The 22,697-nt window shown below is 37.4% G+C and overlaps 1 protein-coding gene across 2 annotated transcripts in view; it reads right to left on the bottom strand.

Moving 5' to 3' along the window:
* SLC24A2 (solute carrier family 24 member 2) overlaps positions 1-22,697 on the bottom strand; it is a 101,378-nt gene that overhangs the window by 48,354 nt on the left and 30,327 nt on the right. The window lies entirely within an intron of this gene.

The following is a 22,697-nucleotide window of genomic DNA, read 5'->3' as shown; positions in this document are numbered from 1 at the left end:
AACAGCAAAGCACTGACATATTTCCATTGAAAACCAGTATAACTGATTTGTAGGCCTGAGTCTTGGTTGTATCTTTAATGAAGTTAACAACTGAATGTATTGAATGGGGGCCCAGAACTCTTTCCATGAAGTTATGTTTCAACAACATACTGTGATAAAGCAATGTCATTTTTCTAGTCATTCTGATTAGCCCTGATGAAAAGCCAACACCCAGGCACATGGATTAAGAAATTCCAGTTGTTAAATACTAATTATAAAAGGAAATAATGCCAACTACAGCTATTTTACATTCATCCTTTTCTGATCATAGCCCCTTCCCCACAAGCTGACATATAAGTCATTTCCTCTGTACCAAGATTCAGGGTTGGTGCATCATATAGAAAATGAATTATGTGGCAGTAGTTCTGTGTTACTCTTCCCTGTACAGTGAAACTCTCTTTTTGACACACATGAACTCAATCTGACAGAACATACCTTCTGAGTCAGTGAATTAACCCTGAAGGTTAGTGGAAGACAAGCAATTAGGTGCAGACTCTGATAACAGAACAGGTCTCTTCTGCTCCATAATGAGGAAAAGAATAACCTGAACCGAACTGTTTGTGTCAAAAATGTTCCACCAGCTGTCAATATTAACTTGTACAGGATGAAACAGAGAAAAGGGATCTGTGTTCTGATAAAGGAACTACCTGTCACATCTGAAATTAGACTGCCTTTTTGTGAGAAACAGTGAGGAAAAAAATATGTCTTATGCAACTGCTGATGACAATTGTCAGGGAAAAAAAACTTTTAATGGAGTGGAAAGAAAAAGAAAGAAGGAGAAAGTGCAAATCTGTGCTCTAAAATGACAACAAAAGAGCAAAAGAACTGTAGAAATTTTATATAATTATATTAAACTTACATTTACTAGTAAATACAATTGTATATAATGCATATATATATATAATACAAATACACAGACTCATTAAGAAACAAATTGATACATGTTTTGTTTGGTTATACTTTGAGGAACCTTCCTGTGAGGGAAATGTTATCTTGCAATAAAATTCACAGGAATGCAAAAAGAACTGCTCAGGACGAGTTTCTGTTGTCTCTAAAGGAGAGATTTTGGCCTCATAGTTCTAAAGATCAGTGGTTATACACAAATCGAGTTTGTGATAACGTGGACAACTGTCAAGAACTGGAACTATCGTAATACTATAAAAAATATTATTTGGACAAAGGAAAATTTGGAGTGGATGGTGAGACACTGCCACAGGCTGCCAGAGAACCTGTGGATGTCCCATCCCTGGAGGTGCTCAAGGCCAGGTTGCATGGGATCCTGGGCAGCCTGAGCCTGGTGGGTGGCAGCCCTGCCCACTGCAAGGGGACAGGACTGAGTGTGATCTTTAAGGTGCCTTCCAATCCAAACCATTCTGCGGTTCTATGGAATCTGTTTCTTAATTTTAATCGTGAAAGATGTGAGAATACACTCCTCATATATTTTAGGTTACACCTGAAAAAAAGCTGAAGAGTGTAATTTTCTTTAAGGCCAAGAGACACCTGAGAATGTTCACCATTCTTCAGAAATGTTGAGTACACTGGGTTTGAGATGAAGGCATTCCTGAATAAGAACTGAAGTTACAAGGAACTCTGTCACTTACTTGAAAGGGACCTGGCTAAAGTGGAATGAGCCTATAAAAACTAAATGATAATTTGTAACATACAATTTAATCTGTATAAGATGATTATGGTAAAAAGAGAGAGAATAATGAATTATATTTTGCATATTTATTAAGGAAATAAACAAAAAGGGAAAAACACAACTGAAATAATTAAATTTGCTCTCACAGTACATAACGGGTTATAATACAGTGAAACAGATCTTTCCAATTGTTTTTTTCCACATGATTAGTAATGTAATTGTATCTGAGCTTAACTTGCAAGTCAAGTTACATCCTAGAATAAGTGTTCAAGACTAAAACATAAACAGAGTTTTAAGGGAGAAATTTCTCCACAATTCCTAAAAATAGGGATGTAAATAATGGTTGACATTTCAGTGATAGTAAAACTTATAATGCCTGGATTGCTTCCTAGATTAGCAACAACACCTTAAAATATTGTTAACTATTCCATTAAACAGTGAAAAATTAATATGCAGTGTGTTTACATGAGATATCTGATGACAATTTTCACTACTAGGAGGGAGCAAATCAAGCTGTTTTCACATTGATAATAGTGAATTTTGCATTTACAAATCTAGTGCTATGTAATTTAGATATCACACACTGCATGCCTAAATATTTTAAAGTATAATTTTTCTTTTGTAGAGAAAATCTATCAGACATTTTATTCAACTTTTTCATTTAAGCTCACACCAAAAAACTAGTCCACCGTTAAAAAGGTTATACTTTCTTTAGTAAGAATAAAAAATGTATTTTTTAATATATTGGATCACGTCTCTTTTACGACATATCTTCAGTGAAGGTAAGTTTGCTCCTAAATCTTGACAGCTACAGCAATTAGGATCAAGAAGAAATGGAAATTGAATGTCATGTCCATTATGTGTATTCCTGATTAGATTTGTAGCAGAAAAAATAAAAAATCATGTTATAATTTCTGCAAAATCATTCACTTGTTGTAGCTATGCAAAATGGAAGCAATGCATTCTAGTACGCTTTTTTGTAAAAGTATCTGAGGCACAACTCTGTGTTACGGTTTTATGAAAAATACAGGAAAATTAATCATGAGAGTTTGCTATTTTCTTTGAGAATTTACCAAAACATTTGTGGGTTCTCCTATATGCCATGGAACACTTATGAGTTTGCCTATCCTCCTACCTACATCAGTGATGATGCCTTCCTCACTTCATCTGCGCTAAAAGCCTTAAAAGATTTTACTTCAGAGAAAATATAAAAGTTCCACTTGCAAAGAAAAAATCACCTTCAGCTCCTTTTCACACACTTCTTCTCACTGTCATAAGTATAATAACGCTAAACCTGACAACTTCCTTGCCAATGCTATCTTCTGACCCCTAAAAAGCCAAATACTATTGCTCAGAAGTGCTACAATTATCTTTTATGCACTACAATGCTCAACAGTATTTGATATGACAATACGCAGTAAAGATACCACAGCTGATCACTTTTGAGAACTTCTAAATTGTTGAAAGGAGTATACCCCATCACACAATGGTTGCACCAAAGAAATTCATTCAACTTTAATAAATAATAAGTAATATTTCTGCAGAAATGTAAGACAATTTCCCACAGCCAAACAGAATGTAACTGTAAGTAATATCATATATCAGCATCAAAATCCATGCAACTCTTCACAGTCCTTAGTGGTTCTTTTCATTTCATTCCCATGAGTTGTATAATGACCTCCAATTTACGAAAGAAATAGCTTGTGTTACACCTGAACTAGATACTTATTTCTCCCTGAAAATTTTCACGGCCAAATTTAAAAGAAAATGCTAAACAACACCTTCATCTCTTGTCAATCAAATGCAACTGTAGAAAAATTATCAAAGAGATAAGAGAATGATTATATTACCAGGACCTATCAGACGGTTCTGTCTGGTCTTGGAAAGTGTTTCATGTTTGGCAGTGGTTTGGGAATTCATATTCTTGAAAAACAGGTTCCTAATTCACCCAAGAGATGATGCCCCATTATTTGGCAGGTGTCCTCCCACTTTCCTTTAAAATACAGAGGACCTGATCCAGGTTTATAAATATCTGAGGTGTGGGGGACAAAGTGGTGAGGCCAGACTCTCTTCAGCAGTGTGTGCAGACAGGACAAGGGGGAACGGACAGAAGCTGCAGCACAGGAGGTTCTGCACGAATGTGCGCAGGAACTTCTTTACGGTGAGGGTGACGGAGCAATGGCACAGCTGCACAGGGGGGTTGTGGAGTCTCCTTCTCTGGAGATATTCAAGACCCGCCTGGACGCCTACCTGTGCGACCTGGTGTAGGGAACCTGCTTTGGTAGGGGGTTGGACTTGATGATCTCTTGAGGTCCCTTCCAATCCCTACGATTCTGTGATTCAAAGGGCTAAATAATATTCTTGCTGATAAAAGATGGCTACTGACTTTAACTATATATTAGATTGTATGACCTGATACTGCAAAATCTGGGAAATGACTACCTGTAGGTATAAGGGTTTCTGCTCTCCTTATGCAGTGACCGTTTCACAGGTCCAGCAGTCTGAGGCAACTAGCAAAGCCTCTGCCTAATTTGGGAAAGTAGGCGTTTGACTTCAGCTCCACCAGCATCAGAAGACAGTGTCAAACAACAGCAGGTAAACATATAAACAGGCTTCAGCATGCAACCTACAGGGTGGGTTGGCATCTCTTTCATGTTTGTTAAATATTTTCCCATTATAATAATTAAAAAGCTAATTTTATTTATCTATTAATTTTAACCAGCTTTATGGGAATAACAAAAGTTCATGATCTTCAGTAGCTGGCGGAGCATGGTGCCAAATGCAATATGGTTTTGTTGTTATTGTAGAATATGGGCCCAAATAGGATTTTGTTAAAATGACTCAGCCTTGCATTACTGTGAAGGACATCTGCCAATCTCTCTTACACACACTTTCGAAAGCAGTACCTGGACTCTGCAATTTTGTACATATCAGTGAGGTATTGCTTGACAGTCCTAAAGTAAATTACAGGTAGTAGTTTTCTTTGTGTACACAGGGCTCTCTAATCTTTGCAAGACACTTCTAAGGCTGAAGGTCTAAGGATGTCTCCATTTGTTGTTGGGCTGAACTGCAAAGAAATGAAACGCATTTCAAAGGGAGTCAGTTGACTTAATGGGGCCTGGATCCTTTTTAAAAATCACTATTTTCAGAGTGTTACTAATGTACCTGAAACAGAGATGTTATGCACTTATTGGAAAATATTTGGTAAGACAGGTTAATGCATTAAGTAAAATCCAAATAAATACAGTTGGATAGATTAAACCTAATGAGCTTTTTGAAAGAAAGCAAAATAATGCATAAAGTTATTATTTTATCTAGTTCTCGTCCTAAGCAAATCTTTGAGTTTTGCCAAATTAGAATCCCTTAATCCTCCCTCTTATGAATATCCCAACACAATTTTATGTTATAAACTTTGTCTTGGAACAGACTGCCCAGAGAGATGGTGGATGCCCCATTCTTGGAGACATTCAAGACACTACGTAGAAAGGTTGTGAGCGGTTAAAAGAGCATATTTACATATTTTATAATCGTGAACCGATGACAGGGATTTTAGCTTACATATTATTATTTATTAGATCACAACCTGAATGCACCCTGTGACCTAAACTGTATAAATAACCTCAGATTTTATCTAAATGAAGCACACTGTGGAAAAATAAAATTTTATTTCACTTAGCCTGACATCTCCCTTTTACCATACTATTTCCAAAAAGTAAAATAATTGCATATTCATGAATAAGTATGATTCACAAGACTCATATAAAAAATTAAACTGAGGTTGTAAGCTTATTGTTTTTCTTTTAATTAAAGTGACACATTTATTAACTTAAGCTTGAACTTTAACAGAAATTGAGCTGGAATATCAAACTGAAATACTTGGACACTTTTACAACTGCTTGTTTACAAACATGTAGTGTGAAATATATAACTCTTAGGAAAGCAGGACAGCTGCCTTCTTTCTGTTGCCTTCTTTCTGTTCATATAATTGCACAATATGTCTTCCTTTCATGAATCCTCATACAAGTTCAGAAGAGTTGCATCTTAGATGATTTCACACAGTGACAAATGGTGGTTTAAGCAATCAGCTGTAAAATTACATGCTAATGCTAGGTCAGCTGAGTTAAGTCCAGATTTTTATGTGTACTATTATATGAACATCTAACTCTTATGGTCAGCCAGTAGGACCAATCACACATTATGTGCAAAAAAGTCACAGTCTACCCTATGTCTCTTACCTTCTCTGAACTTACTTAAAAGCAGGTATCTCTGGCTTAGGATGGCAATGTAATAGCTCAAGCTTAAAGACTTGATGAGTTTTTAATCATCTTAGTGTCAGAAGTAATCATGCAGTTTTAAGTTGTCCTCTTATCCTCGTTTCAAGATTTGGCAATGAACTCACTTTTTCCTAATTTTTTTTATAGATTATATAAATTAATACAATAGTTACATATTTCTAAGCAACCTTCAGGGGAGACATAAGAACCTTTGGAAAAAAAAATAAAACTAACATAAGTTAACTACAGCAGTCATTAGGCACTTACGCATGTAAAACATTTGCTCACAAGTGACAGTTTAAGTACATCAACAGGGTTTTATGTAGCTAGATTTAAAATACCTGGACTTACAATCTTTAATATGCTACAACTTCATCAATAATATTACATGGGAGCATTAGTAAATATTCCAAGATTAAATTCTCAAAATTTAGAGAATGCCTGAATTAAAATCGCAAAACAAACCTCAGGTTTTGGGCATGGGGATGGGAAAGTTTTTGGCCAAACTCCAACCATGCTACAAATGTTACCAACTGCTCTTCATACAATTCATTCAACCTGCATGGTTCAGAAAGAAGAGAGCAGAAAATCATTTCCTAGGGCTCCTGCTTACCTAAATATACAAAGGATATGCTACTGACTGTGGGTGTTTTAGAATTTTTCCAATAAATAGACACAATAATGCTCAGAAAGGAAAAGGTCTGATAGACCTTAGTGCATGTTGCTGCTATGATAATTTGCAGCAATCAGATAAATCTCATAGCTGTGAGTGGGCAATGCAGAGGGCTCACCACAGACATGGCAGAACTTCAGCTTCACTGCCCTCCTACCAACGCCCTCGAGCCTCTTACAGGAAGGAGAACCTAGACCACAGAACCCAGAAGGGAAATGCTGAATCAGTGCATCCTCAGCTGCCCTGGTCGTGTCCAGCTTTGCTCACTTCTCCGTTTTATTTCACAGACACCATGTCCCCTCAGGGGACTTCTTTCCAGTAGGATCTCTGCTGAATTCATCACCAGCTGGCAGGAGTGCAAGCCAGATCCAGCTCTCAGAGCAATGACTGCAGGAGTAAAGTAACCAAATGAGAGACAGGCAAATATAAGGACGAGGGATACTGAGTAAGCCAGCTGAGCTGTTTGCTGTACTGCTTGGAAAGGATACAGCACAGAAGGCAAAGCGCTGGCACTTCAGAAGAGAAAAAGGAAAAGCTTATGCTGTTTTCTGTGGCACTGCCTGTTCCATGAAACATTAATTACATTTTCAAGTGTCATAACTCACAGGTTTTAAAAAAGAGAGAGCAAGGAGGAAGAAAAGCATTATCAGTACAGTTCAGAAGATTGTTAGGATATTAACATTTCAAATGAAAGAGCTTCCAAAAGTCAAATCCTCATTCAGTGGGAGCACATCACCAGCTCTGATCTGCAGGTCCTGGGGTATCAGTTTTGCATGAGACTAATATTCAGAATCTAACAGATGGCTTTGCTTCTGCTCCTTCATTTCCCTATCTGTAAACTAAGGGCAGTGACACTATCTGTAAAGAACTTTGTTCTGTTCTGCTTTAGGGGCAGCTTGCTGGTAAGTCTGCTCTCTCTTCATCAATTTGCTGTGCATTTCATCTCTGTCTTTCGGTTTTGCATCTTAAGCTGAGCACAAGAAACATTTGATAGAATATGCCACAAAGCATCTCTTTTCTGACATCAGCCTTCTCCAATAGCTGTATGTAAAACATCAAAACATACCTCTTCCAAATGCTTTATTATCTAACAAATACAAAATAACTTTTATTTTTGGACAACTGGTTCAAAAGATTGGAGTTTATGGCTTTAAGGGGGTATAAGACAATCAATGTGATCAAAGCATATAAAACATTTGTACTTTTTACATCCAAAAGAATGTTAGAATGATTCTTCAATACTGTAAAAGGATAGCAGATGAAATAAAGTTATTTTTTAATTAATTCACTCACTCACTGGATTTTATTACACTTTCTCAGCTTTTAAATAGGAAAATATAAGTTAAATTTGAGACGTAATGAAGGATTGCTGAAAGAAAATCTTTAATTTTGAACCTTTGACTCAACAGTATCTCAGGCTCTCTGTCTTTGTAATTTGAATGCATTTTGCCTCCAAATTTGTCCTTCTGAAAATCATTTTCATGTATTTTCACCACTGCCTCCTAATTATTTTCTATATTCATTTGGAATGTGCTAATGCCATCTAAGCCAAGGGTTTCTCTTGCACTTGGGGAAGGTCTAAGAAATGGTAAGGAGAAAAATATTGAAAAGAAATAGAATTTTTATCAAACAATTTGCAGGTAACACATCAGCACTGTGCCATCAAGTCTGACAAAAGTGTGGACAGAAATGCAAATCCAAAATTCCCAATATGATCTACAGATATAAAGTCGAACAAGTTAATGCTTTCTTCACACTAAGTGTAGAAAAATGGAAGACATCAGTTTCTGTCTTACTTGGATTCCTTCTGCCTTCTAACTACTTTTTCTACAGTGCTCTGCTTTGCATTAAAATGAAATCAGAAATATCTGTGTAAACTTGACTTATGGAGACCACCAGGGACATGCTATGGAGAATGAGCAGCATGCACAGGCTAAATTACTTCCAACTTAGGAAGTGAAACTGAGGCAGAAAATAACTGAATAGCACTGCTTCTAAATTCAGAGCTACAACACGAAAAAGCCCATTTTGTCTCCTAGTGCTGTGAATACCTCAGTTGGGAAATTATGTCTAGTGTGATACAGCAAAGAACTGAAAGCAAATCTCTTTGTGCTCTTCTTCCCTCATCAATCTACTACGCCACACTGCTTGTTACACTATTGATTTGTCTCTGCAACTATGAACCAGATGCCTGCACGCAACCCACTAACACAAAGCCAAGTAGCAGAAGCTCTGTTGGTCTCCTCTGCTAGCTGAGATTTTTGGTTCTCCCAAACCAACTTTCTAAAAATTAAGGTAGCCCTGCAGCTCCAAGCACAACTCCTGTTGGGAATATAGAATACCATAAATCATTAGGGAAGTAGGGAAGACTGAATCATGTTAGGGAACAGGAGAACACCGGTATAAGAAGGCACAAGGAAATCTGTGGTGAAGTAGTGAGAGTGGTAGCCAAGGCAGGTAGCAGTCCCAACTCAGGCTAAGACCTGTCTTCCACCTTTCTTTCCCACTCAGACTCAAGGCGAAAGTATTTCTTTACCTCCAAGCTGCCAGGTGAGTTTCATTGCAAATCATGCAATTTCTCAGAGACTTTTGCTGAGCAATGTTGTTTTGGACACCAGCCAAACTCACAGTCTACAAGGTCTTTCAATTAGAGAAACTCCAGGCAACCCTATCCACCTTTTACGTAATCCCGTCCTATCACAAACAACCTTAGAATCTGTTTTCTCTAGGCACTGCAAGAATCATAATCAGGAGACAGTGTGCTTCCTCACAGCTGTAAGCCTCTGTTCAGCTAGCAGTTGCTCCACAAATGCTCAAGACTCTTTTCTCTCTCTCTCTTTTTTTTTTTTTTTTACCTTTCGAAACCTGTCCTTTGTCATCTCTTGGAATTTCTTGCCATCCTCCTCTCTCTTCAAGAGGTGTAACACCCAACACCCATGTAAATTTGGCCCACCATACACACCTTTTTTCCTGGCAAACCCTTTTATCTGAGATAGACTTTCCTACTCTTTCAGCAGTCTGCCTCCATAAAGATGTTTATCTGAATTTACCAAGGAGAAGGTAAATCTTCTCCTTACATACCATCTGTTTCCATCCTGTGCAACTCCTCACAGGTTGTTTTCAGAATAAGAAATGGAAGGATCAGTAGAAACCTTAAACACAAAAAATGTCCCTGCATTAAGTGTAGATACCATGATGAATAGGAATTGGACTTTCTGGGAGTAAATGGCATTAAAATAAAAATGAATACTTTTAGATCCTCAGTATAAGTATGCAAACTATTTGGCAATTTTTAAATACCTGATCCCAGATCCTGTCATTAGGTTCCAGGTTGGCATGTCCTTGGCTTTAATGACATCCCAGTGTAAATCTGTGTTTCTAAGTCATGCTGTTCCCGATACAAAATAATCTTGGTTGATCTAAGATGACAGGATACATCTCTAATACAAGTAAATTAACTATATTAAGGAAACCGCAAGTAGTAAGTAAGTAGTAAGATATTATGTTCTGTGTAGCTGTAATCAGTCTGGAAATAATCCATAAGATGATTTTTGACCTTAAAGGAAATTCCCATTGCCACAAATTCACGTTTATGTTTCTACGTGACCATAATCATTCTGCCAGCATGTAAAAACTCAACAGACAATGAACCCACATTCAATTGAACATATTTACTTGAACTTTTGGAATTGCAGTTTTGGCAAAAAACACGACATCCTTGTGTTGGAGGTTGTGAGGCTCCAATCAAGATTTGATGAAATACAGACACCTTTTTACAATATGGTATTTCTATACATGATGCTTTATGCTAACTGACTTTTGTGCTTAGAACACTGATCAAAGGAGTCAGAGGGAACAAACTGATTCTTGGAATAATATTGCCTTTCCATTGTAAAAGAGCACAGAATGACCAGAATGAGAGGAAAAAATTCAAAATTTCAAATTTTCAAAATGGCCAGAATGAGAGGAAACACAGATTAAATCTCCTTTAGTTTGTGTCATTTTTGTTTTACGATCAGTTTTACTGGAAATATCTCTGTGTATGTATGACTTTAAAATGCTTCATACAGAGAATACTTGCAGTCTGACTGTGAATGTCTATGGCAATATGTGAAGGGTGTCGTTTATACCAATTCTTTTAATCCAAAACTGTGCTTATTGAATGGAAAAGAATCACTTAGGACTGTTGTTGAGAAATTCCTGTAACTTTTGCGCCATTTCCTGACTGATCTCCCATACACAAATACAGAAACTTCCTCTTGAACCATTGTCATTTTTCAATAATCTGGTTAGATGTAAATTATCAAAATCTTTTCTTTCTGATTCATAGACATTTATCAACTACCTGGGGAAAAAAAAAAAGAAAGAAAGGTAAGATCAAAATCTTAAGACAAATGAAGATATAACACATACAGGGACATTGTTATGGAAAACCTCCAACAACAAATCTGTTTCCAAGTCTGATTTCATACATCACAGAATTAATTAAAGGGGATTAGCATTAAAATTAAGAAATTAAGAAGAGGATCCAGTTGAATCTGCAGGAGAAGAGGTGTTATTTATTCCATAGCACTTTGAAGCAAGGTGTCAGTCAGAACTAGTTACGTACAAACAAAATATAGTGAAAAAATGTGCTTTGCAAGACAAACATTTCCCACTCTCTGGGGTCTATCAACAGATCATCCTGCATTTGCATCTGGAAAACCTGCTAAAGCACTAGCAATCACATGCTACTAAATAAAAGGTCTCTCTTTCTGGATGTTACTGACTGCTAATTAAGCTATGGTTTTGTTTACATTCATCTTTACAAGGTGCTCCTATTTCACATCTTCTCTTCCCTTTGCAAGGGCTTTGTCAGTCACACGGGCAGGCTCGCTCCACCCTGCTGGCTGTCAGGACTTTGCTGGCTCATCCTGGAGCCTGACCCAGCAGGTAACAGATGGAAGAACTTTGAGACCTTGACATAATTTAAAGTCACATTTGCCATCTGTGCAGTACTGCAACAACCAGAGCTGAAAAAACTGAAGGCTCTAGATCTAGCTGCTTCCTCTGATGAGCCAGATCAGACTGGGCTGCGGGTCAGAAGTCAACTGCACTAGCAAGTTCACTGCTAGAATATTTTTTGAAAAAAATGATAGCCAACATTAACAGCAATAACAAATAAATAAATAAATAAATAAACACACAATTTAAGTGGCTTTCTTAATGGTATGGCAGCCTATGGTGAGCTGTGTCTCTGATTCTCCCAGCAAAGTGATGCCCAGCCTCATCAGCAAACTCAGAAGGGCCACACATAATGCTCCGCAGATGCACTGGGGCCCAGCCACCCCATGCACCCCTGACTGCTTTCACTTCTGGCCTCTGCTGCTGTCATCACAGACAAGTAGGAACAACGCTATAAACCAAACCAAGTTAATTAACGGATGGTAAAGCAGGAACTATAACAGGATGCAAACCCTTCATGTCTCACTTCTGGCTGGAATCTTGTTCGGGTTGGTGATAAACATGTGCTGCTCCAGTCTGCTGGATTAATAGTGCCATCTGTGAAACAAGGACTGTAGAATCGATCTGGGTGACAGCAGACTCCAGTGCATTAACGAAATTTATTGTAACATCAACGCCTAGCAACCTTCTGGGCTCAGACAGAGAAAAGCAACATACAGATTTGTGAGGAGTCAAGTGTCAGAGGTATTGCAGAGCCTTTGGAAAAAATGCTCTCCAGAATCTACCTGTCCTGTAGGAGAGTCCAATATATGCAATTCTCTGATGGAAAAAGGTAAGATAGCATGAGTGTCCAAGTCTTCTTTACAATTGTGTTAATATGTAAAAGGCCCGTCCTCTGCTTTAGACCACTGAGAATGACTCTGGATGCTGACTGAAAACAAGTCAAGAGATAAAAAACTAAAATAAAAACCAATGATCTGCAGATAACACAGAACGTACACATTTCTGCAAGCATGAGGAAAGCAAGTCTTCTATCCATATAAGCACAGGTACATTTTTTATATATCCTGTTATTAAATAAGAACATGCTCTGCTGACAGCCATAAAATTCTACCTTAAAAAGTTTTTATATTCTGCTCAAGAATAATTTGTTAACACAGCTGTACAGTGAATTCTAACCATTACTTTTTTTGGGGGGAGAAATCAACTAACTTGTATTTTATACTTCTTAGAAACATGGGACGGAAAACTTCCAGAAAAAATGTTGACATGTTGGCTGAATCTTTCCAACTGTGACTCAGCAGGGAGAATTGACCCTGGCATTTGAGACTACATATTTCTGTATGAAAATCCTAGTGATTCGTGGAGCAAGCCAACTATGCCTTCCTCAATCATGAAAAAATACGCAAGAAATGGACCTTCATAGCTCTCTATTAAGAAAATTCTGTGAAAAAGTTAATAAACAGAAAGACACTGGATCCTCTGTATCTAAAGTCAGCATATATGAAGTCAGCCTACCTGTGCAACCTGGTGTAGGGAACCTGCTTTGGCAGGGGGGTTGGAGTCGATGATCTCTAGAGGTCCCTTACAACCCTAATGATTCTATTCTTCTATGATTCTATATTAAATCAATACCAGAAAGAGCCATAAGCAGGAATGTCCCAAACAAAGCCCACTCACTTGTACTGCAAGAAGAAACCTACCATTCTGCCAAAAGCAGCTGGGTTACACACAGAGCTGTGAAAGATTCTGATGCGGCAGTTTGGATTCCGCTTACATAAAATTTATTTAGACAGAAAAATTCTTCTACTATCAACACTACCCTATGATTTTCCTACAATAACACCCAGCTTGCTATTGAATTGAAATAGAGTATTTTAAAGCCTTACCAACATCTTTTCATTATCAATTTTCATTTAATTCATCTAGCTAGAAATTGCTGTACAGCTTTGTTTAATTATTTCAGGCATTTTATCTCAGTTACCTAAACAGAAAGAAGGAATTAGCATTGTGTCTGCACTTTATTTTCTGCCATCTAGAAACTCAGAGTTCATAGTGATGTGTGACCACCTTCTTTAGAAAAACACTTTTTTTCTTAAATCATTTGCATCCTTGAGTTGGAAGGGACCTTTAAAGCTCATCTAGTTCAACTCAATGAACAGGAACACTCACACCTAGATCAGGTTGCCCAGGGCTGGATCCATCCTCGCCTTGAAAGACTCCAGGGATGAGACATCGACCACATCTCCAGGCAACCTGTTCCAGTCTTCATGATATCTTTATACATTATACAGCTTATTCTCATACATCATATCTCATGTGTTCTGTATTGTCTCTTGAAACAAAATTCTCCCCTAATATCTTCCACCTCATATCAGCAACAATTTTCAGGATCAGGTGTTCCTTAAAAAAAACACAAAGGCAGTGGGTATCAGATCCTTTATAGATGCTGCTGCTTACATTCTTCTCTTTGAAACTTTTAAGAAGCAGATGACTCACTCTTGTAAGGAATTTTGAACAACAACAGAGAACTTTTCCTATGCCTTTTAAAAGTCTTTTTGAGTTAATTACAATTTCAGAATCTTAAACAGAAATGATCCTACTCCACACACTTAATGACTGAAGTTTCACAGTCTTCTGGAGAAAATGTTTGATGCAGGATTCTTAGCCTGCTTTCAGTCTTCTCAAAAGAAGAACCGTTTGATTTTTTTTTTTCCTCAGTATTATCTGAATTTGAATTTCAGTTTTGGTTTAGTTTGGCTGTTTGCCTTCTTAATGTCTACTAGCATATTCACATTTTGTCTTGACCTTTTCTTCAGAACTGCCCATTAGAACTATAAGGACTGTCAGGGACTTCAGGAAGAGAAGTTACATACAACCTTTGCAATGGTGAGAAACACCTGACAGGACTTTTGATCTTAAATGCAAAATGCAGTGCAAATTTCACATCTTCTGAGAAACTGATTGAACTTTAAAAAAAAAATGCACCCTTGATAGTAATTAATTCATTTGCTACAGATTAAACAGATTCATTTTTGATTAAATGTCACGGAGAGATGCAATTATGATTCCTGTATGTTCTTTCCAAATGTACACATTTATTCTACTCAAGCCAGAAAAGTCTGAAGTAATATTCAGTAATATTCCTTTCACTGGATTACACAACTGAAGGCAAGAAGCATCAGGAGGAAAAGCCTGTGGAAATATACATATAACAGATATTTCTCAGTGTTAAAACAAACAAACAAAAAATTCAACACAGCTTTTCAACCGGAGAGTTCTAGACCCGAAGGAATCATCAAGTTGCGTATTGTTTTCCTAAGTAACTGTTTTCACATCTTTTCAAATAAGTTCACAGATGGTTTCCAGGGCTAATGCTATAGTAGTTCCAGCCAGAAATATAGTTAAAAGACAAATCTCCCATCAGCATTAATTTTCAACATTGGATGAGGAAGTATAAAGACATATAATGATCAGCTCAAGGAGCTCAGCTCCTCAGGTCAAGGAGACTTAGTCTAACATGGTAAAGGTCATCACAACAGGGCATAACAAAAAGCTAGGCTAGAAGACACTGTGATACCCAAAGGCATATGCATCCAGCATTTCAAAGGAGAAAGGCAGTCCAGTTTCATCTCTTGGAAAGCCATAACAAACTAAGAAGGGTTTGCCTCATCATGGATTCGTGTCCAATCTTGAGGGACTGTTTTTATCACTTCAAATTTAGCTGAACAGGCCTTGGACCCCAACTCATGGGAACTAACTCTTGAACTGTACCTTCTGTAGGTACAAGGACTACTTTTTTATCTTCAATACTACCCATACTCAAGTATTTTAAATATAGAGATTTGAATAACATCTAGCACGTACAATCCATCTGCATTTTGATTAACTGTAGCACAAATGCAGGTAGGACAAATATCCTTGGGAACAGACTGAGTTGAGTGGGACATTATAGTTTTAGAGATTATTTGGCTCCCTTGGGAATTTCTTGCACTTTCCAGTCCACTGTAGTGTTCTTGCAAGAACAAGATGGTGATCACGCAGACCCTTAATGTTCAATGGCATTAAATCAGGCAATTCACTGAGGGGCTCATGGAAGTAAGAGTTTTTGGGACTGAGCTCATAATTTCTAAAAGCAAATACATTAGGATTTTGTAAGCTCAAAAAGGCTTGTGAAACTAATAATCCTTAAAGCCTATTAAGCTATTAAGGTAACCAAATAAAGCATCTGCATTTTGATCTGTCTCCAATCTAAATGCTTAGCACGCAGCTTTCTTGGTGATACAAAGGAGGAAGAAATTGTACTACATAAGGCAATTTTCTATATTTCATTTTCTGTTAGGAAAGAATATAAATCCCATGAACTTCTTCCACTTTTACAATATCTTATATCAGTACTACGCTTTTAATATTTTAAAAGTTTTCTACATCTTCTCTGTTGAACTGATTTCTCATTCCTTAAGACAAATTATAGAATACAGTAGTTCCTCTAACCTATGTATATTTTTATGTATTTGCTTATTTCTTAGGTTGTCACATTACTCCCAAGGTCAGTACAGCTTCATTTACTACTTGTTATTATTGTGTAATAGTTACTATTGGGTAGGTGTTCTCCACAAACACCTGTTCCTTTTTCAGTTTATCACTTTTATTTGGATTCTGCTGCACTAATAACAGGCAAGTTTGTGATCTAAAAAATATAGTAATAATTGTAATGAAACGTGAGCAAAAAAAGTTAATGGATCACACAGTCACAACAGCCACAGAAAGGTTGCCGTGGGAAGGAAGCTCTGGCCCCATCTGGTCCAATCCCAATGCTCAAGCAAGACACCCAGAGCAGTCTGCCCAGGACCATGTTCAGGCAACTTTTGGACATCCCTGAGGAGGAGACTCCACAGCCTCTCTGAGCAGCCTGTGCCAGTACTCCATCACTTGCACAGCACAGAAGTGCTTCCTGGTGATCAGACAGAACTTCCTGCCTACCAGTTTGTGCCCAGTTTATTCACTACACACCACTGAAAATAGCATGGCTCCATCTACTTTGCACCTTCCCTTCAGGTGTTTATACACACTGATAAGATCTCTCCTGAGTCTCCTCCAAGCAGAGCAGCCCCAGCTCTCTAACACTCTCCTGAGAAGAGAGGTACTCCAGTCCCTTGATCATCTTAGTAGCCCTTCACTGTACTCTTTCCAGTAGTCCAGGTGTCTTGTAATAGGGGGTCCAGAACTGGACGCAGCATTCCAGGTGTAGCCGCACCAGTGCTGAGTAGAACGAAGCTATCACCTCTCTTAACCTTCTGCTCACACTTGGTCTAATGCAGCCGAGAATACTGTTAGCTTCCTTAGCAGCAAGGGCATACTGCTGATTTATGGCCTACACAGTGTCCACCGGGTGCTGTTCTGCAAGGCTGCTTTCTAGCTAAGTGGCCCTCAGCATGTCCTGGTGCTTGGGGTTGCTCCTCCTCAAGGGTAGGCCTCTGTACTTCCAGTTAATCTATGAGGCAACGGCATTTACCACTTCAGCTAATGTCAACTGGAGAGATACATTTCACATTTCTCACATCCAAAAATTTACTATTTCAGAGTTACAGAGATGTTATTTTCATGTCTTTCTAGTAAATGTAGTCAAGTTTAAGCCATTCAGTCACAAGATAATGTACTATTTCTTCCATAACTGCAAAGATAGACACCAGCACTGCAGCAGTGAAGACAGCCTGAAAAGAAGATATGCCTGAGGCCAATACCAGGACACAGTTGATCTACAATTACGCCAATTTTATTATTTTTCACATTTCCTTTTTTTTTTCACGTATTACTACACACTGCATCAAGTAAATATATGTGCAAGGACATACTGTATGGTAAAACTGTGAAAAGTTTATTTGGAGGATGATTTGAGAAGACAGAAAAATCTTGCCCTCTTTATGGCCTGTTTATCATTTTTACTCTTGCAGGACAGTGCTTACCACAATAGATACTGTTCAAAATGACTGAGCATGGCAACTTTGGATTTCTAAGAATATATTACAATTACTTGTTTGGGATATCTTTAGATGGTTTTCATGACTTTTCCCCACTTCATTCAGATATAGATTCTCCAAATTAATTCCCAACAACACAAAATCACTTATAAGATTTTTACAGTGTAAGCTAAAAAGTGTATCCTTATCCCAGCGTCAAGCCCTAGACTTGTTCATTCAGATGGCTTGCTGAAGGAAGGACTATAACTTTGAAATTTAAGTCATTTCATTTACTCTAAGTTTCATGCTAGTAACTATGACTGTGTGACTACTTTACAAAGGGTTTTTCAAAAAGTTAAAGTAGATTGAAAATTAGTAGGCCTGCTGCTTGTGCTTAAAACAAATTTCTACTGACTTCAATGCCTGTAATTCTCTCTGTCCGTTAAAGAAAATCAGTTTACCATTGAAATATCTCTGGCTGAAAGGCAGCTACAATTCACTACAAAACCACACAATAATTTGAGATATGGAGAGGACAAGTTAAAACTTGGGAAAACTGGCTGATAGAGGACATGTGGTCTGTATTAAATATTTATTGAACTATATATTGTTTTTATTCATTTACTTTAGTACTGTTGCTGCACACTTTCTGAACTGGACAGGTCAAGTGCATCTTGTCATATTTATTTCACATCACTCTTCATCCAGAATCTTTTCTGAATAATATGTAAAAGCAGCTGCTGCTTCAAATATTTTATTATGACTTTGTGTATAAATCCCAGGTCAACTAAGTCATATCTCAAGTTCAGACCAATGCTTCCCCACTGTGATTAGTGAGGTTTCTTTCCTTGCTCTACACTACTTCCCCACAGCTTTACCATCCCAACATATGTCCAAAGGCAGAAGTCCCATCTTTCCTGGGGGCTTCTTATTGTTTTCTCTTATCCACACATCTTTGCACAATGAAAGATTATATAAGACAGCAGATTAGACTTATATATAAGAAATTTTATCTAGGCACTTGTACTGCAGATGACTATAAGCCACTGAAGTGGCCACAGGGGCTGTACTTCAAACAGTACAAAATTAGTTGCAGACATAAGCTGTATTAAATGGAAAATCATGAGGCTACCCAAATCACCCTTACCAGAATTGCTTTACAGGCTGCTTAGAGCAGCTGTGCTGTCCCTGTGCAAATGGAAAATATAAGCAGCATCTAGTATTTGATCAGACTAATTTCTGACATCTCAATCTTCCCTATGAGCTGTTGAAATACAGCCGGGACAACTTTCCCTGGGTGGAAATAGGGAACAAGACCTTGATATTATTTCTTCTACAAGTACAAGCAATTGATTCATCCCTGGACACTTCCTGCTTGCACTATTGTACCTTTCTGGGCATGCTGCCAATTTTCTCTTAAAAGCCTCAGAAATCTTCTACATATTCTTTTGAAAAGTTTTTCCCACACTATATGTATGACTATCTGTTACAGACTCACGGATCTAGATTTCTGCCATGATGGAATATAATGAGTCTAATCCTAGCTCCACAGTAAGAAATGTTCCCTCAATAAACCCACGTATCAGTTTATTTGCTTGTTTCCTAGGTTTATTTGCATGTCATAAAATTGGGCACCCAGAGGAATTTCACCTCAGAAACGCAGCTCCAGATTTCCTATGTGATTGTCAGAAATGCAATTTGACTCAGTACTCTACATCTTATTAAAAATTTATTTAACAAGGGTTTACTTACTCACCACTGTATATATTTTCTTCAAAGCTGTTTCTGGGTGAAGGGCAGACTTCCATATTTATAACGTAGCGGTACCAAAGCAAAGCTCTAGGGAGGCTGCAAGGTGTACAGCAAGTAAGAGTTCCTACCATTGCTCATACAAATAGCTCTACAGGACAAGATATAATCTTTGACTTTGATTCTCAGCGCCTGCTTTCTTTTGGTTAGCTAGATGGTCTGAGTGATGAGCTAGAAGGAGGAGCTAAAAATAACACAAGACCAAAGAAAGAAGAAGATAAATTCCTGAGTTAGATTAAGTCAAATTTTCCCTTTTCCTAATAGAAAATAGAACTGTGTGCTTTATAGTAATGATGAATTGTTGGTTTAAACACCAGTATAGTCCGCACTATACCACCTATATACACATCTTGCCACCTCTCAACCTCGATCGTCAAAGAGGTTGTTAGAAACTTCTCTTGCAAGGTTGAGGATAGGAAATGGTCTTGTAAGCTACTGAAATCTCCCATCTTGAGATGTGAAAGTAGTTGAGCAGACACTTATGTGGAATTTGCAGGTTAGTGTATTTAATTATTTAAAAATAAATTTAAAAATTATTAAAAATACAACAATGAATATTACGGTGTGTGGTAATGCTTACATCCCTATATAATGATTTCATCAATAGGAGCTGATCTAAATCCTTCTTCATTTCCCAGTAAGGCAGGTTAAAAGTTGTTTTGAAGGTTCTAGTCCTTACACGGATAACAGTGACTTAAAGTAGGGGAATCTTGTCTTTATTGGGAGCTTTACTGTTTATCAAGACAGATAAGCCCCAGATGACCTTGGCAGTCCTAGCAGAGATTGCGAGGAAAGAGTACAGATGCTTGCCAGCACTTCTGAAATATCTAGCAAAAGACAGGAAGGTCGAGGAAATACTGCTAATGTGGGTTGAAGCTAAGAGCCACTCCACTTTCTGCAGGTTCTGCTTTTTCTTTTTCTGCCTGTGTTTGCTTTTCTCTAGATGCTGAAAACTGCAGGGTCTATCTGAAATTGAAAATCTCATTAAGTGTATCTTTGATCCCAGTAAAATGTGCATGCTTAAGAATTTTCGTGAAGCAGGTTCTTGGTAAGTCCTGTGCATTTTGATTAGCTACACAAAATACGAAAGGGCAAGAGTAACATGCTAGGACTTAAATTTATATTTTCTATGATCTTTTTCTTTCTAAGAGAGGGCTGCACCATTGCTGTACATTTACAACAAGCTATAGAGTTTTAAAATCCTACAAATAAGCATTACTTCCTCAAACAAAGAAGTCAAAAGATTAAGATATACTCCTGGTTCCCTCTATGATGTACTTAATCTCTGTTCATTTCTCCAGCTGCAAAAGTAAGATAATCATACAGACTTTCTGTAAAGTGCTTTGACAGTCACACATGAAAAATTAAATGAAAGAACTAAATAGTTGGTTCAATCAGGCAGTACCTTCAGTATTCCCTTGTCAACTGATATTTTTATTTCCATCTATTTCTAGTTAAATCCCATGCATCTTGGGCAATATTTTTGGTCAGAGATGAAAACAAAACACTTAAAGAGCTATTCTTTTCTGCTGATGCTCAGAATGCTTTTTATTGCAGAAATGCATATATGAACTGAAAGACAAATTCCAAAGTACATCTTAGTCTGACCCTAAATCCCACAAAATAGAAATATCTGCATTTGATTCTACGAAATTTATAAAAACAAACCAACGTTTCAATAGTATACTGAAACTATGCCTACTAATAAACATGTACCGACAGTCATTATCTGCAGGACATAATAGGTGTAGCCAGAACTGTTAGCAGAGTAAGGAAAGAGATGTGCAAAGCCTTCCTTTCATATACACTAAGGTTCTACTGCTGTGTCTGATAAACACTGTGAAGGACTCCTTAATGAATACCTGTTCCATAAAGAAATGTGAAAACAACCTTCCAGTAAAAATGAAAATGTGAAGTTGCTTTCCCTAGGAAATATGCAATAAAACATCAATTGCAGCAGGAGCCCACACCTAGAGTTGATGTTGCACTGTAACCTTTTCAGAGTCGTGTGGAAAAGCATAAGCCTGTTCTTTGGCTGCACACTTGCTAGTGCTGTCTCAGAGATCTTGTAATGAAACAAAAATAAATTCCAAATTAAATCTTACCAACAAACTATAACAATGACTTCTGAATATTAACAGCTTAGGAGGAAGTGATTATCATTTTTGAAGTTCGTACATCTCAGATTTAGTACAAGTCTCACACCAATTTCTTTAAAATTCTTAGGCTTAGTTGCTTATGCTAGTAGTAATTATCAGAGAAATTACACCAGATTGAATATCCTGGCTTAACTCAGCTATCACGATCACTGAAACTGGCATAATCTGATTTCAAAAATGCACTTATTTAAAGTACCTCAAGTTATTTCAGTAGCATAATCAGCACCAAAGCAGTTGTTTTATGGACTCATCTTTTTTCAGAGCCTGAGATATGCAACAGGAATGTGAATGCTGCACTGACCTTGGCACAGACTGCATAAATATTCTTAGTTGTAAATTTATGGGCCAACCATTACGAGAGCAGGTTTTACTGATTCCAGTCAAAGATCAGTCCTGCTATTTCTTTAGTTAAATATTTCTCCTAGATCTGACACTGCTCTAACAGTTTTTTTAATGTTTATTATTAAACAATTAAAATGTATGTAGATTGCACAGATACTTTTTGCTCTGCAAAAAATGGGAATACGGACAGGTACGTTTGTAGTGCATCTTCTAATTATGGGTTTTAGATTTACTTATTTCACTCAAGGAGGCTCAAAAGCAACAGGAAAAAATGAAACCTTAATATAGGCACTCCTCAGATTTTCTTGTTCCTATCAAATCAGCAGGGAAGGATTTGTTCAAATAAGTCATTTTCTTGACATTTTTATGTAGCCACCCACTGTTTTTTTCCTTGTTTTCAGTCCAACTTGGTGGAATTTTAATTGATCCAATGGTTTTCATATTTAAATGAGAAATAATGGGGAATAAGAGTTGTTGTTTTTTTTTTTTTTTTGTTATTTAATTTGTGTATACACTTTCTACTTTCTGTTCAAATAGTATAAGGCAGGGTGGTTTCCAGTTTTTTCACGTCTCCTGTTTAGTGATTTGCTGGATATAATGAAGAATGTTGAGGCTTAAATACTACAGTTAGCAATAGCGATCATTTAACTGAGGAGTTCTTCGTACAAATGAGGCACTGGAAATCAGCCCACATCCTTCTCTGTGTGTGTCATAGTATGGCTCTTACTGTGCAGATAAGGCAGCCAGTCTGACAACACTGACTGCAGTCTGTTCTTGTTTGATGAAAACAGTGCAGATGTTCCCCACTGGACATGAAAAGGTCAAAGAAACAGAATTTCATCTTAGAAAAGATAT

The sequence above is a fragment of the Cyrtonyx montezumae genome, unplaced genomic scaffold (assembly GCF_038088225.1).
Source record: "Cyrtonyx montezumae isolate F1298 unplaced genomic scaffold, pur_monq_1.0 scaffold_29, whole genome shotgun sequence".
In the NCBI taxonomy this organism is placed as follows: domain Eukaryota; kingdom Metazoa; phylum Chordata; class Aves; order Galliformes; family Odontophoridae; genus Cyrtonyx; species Cyrtonyx montezumae.
This window is presented reverse-complemented; position numbering and strand designations above follow the sequence as displayed.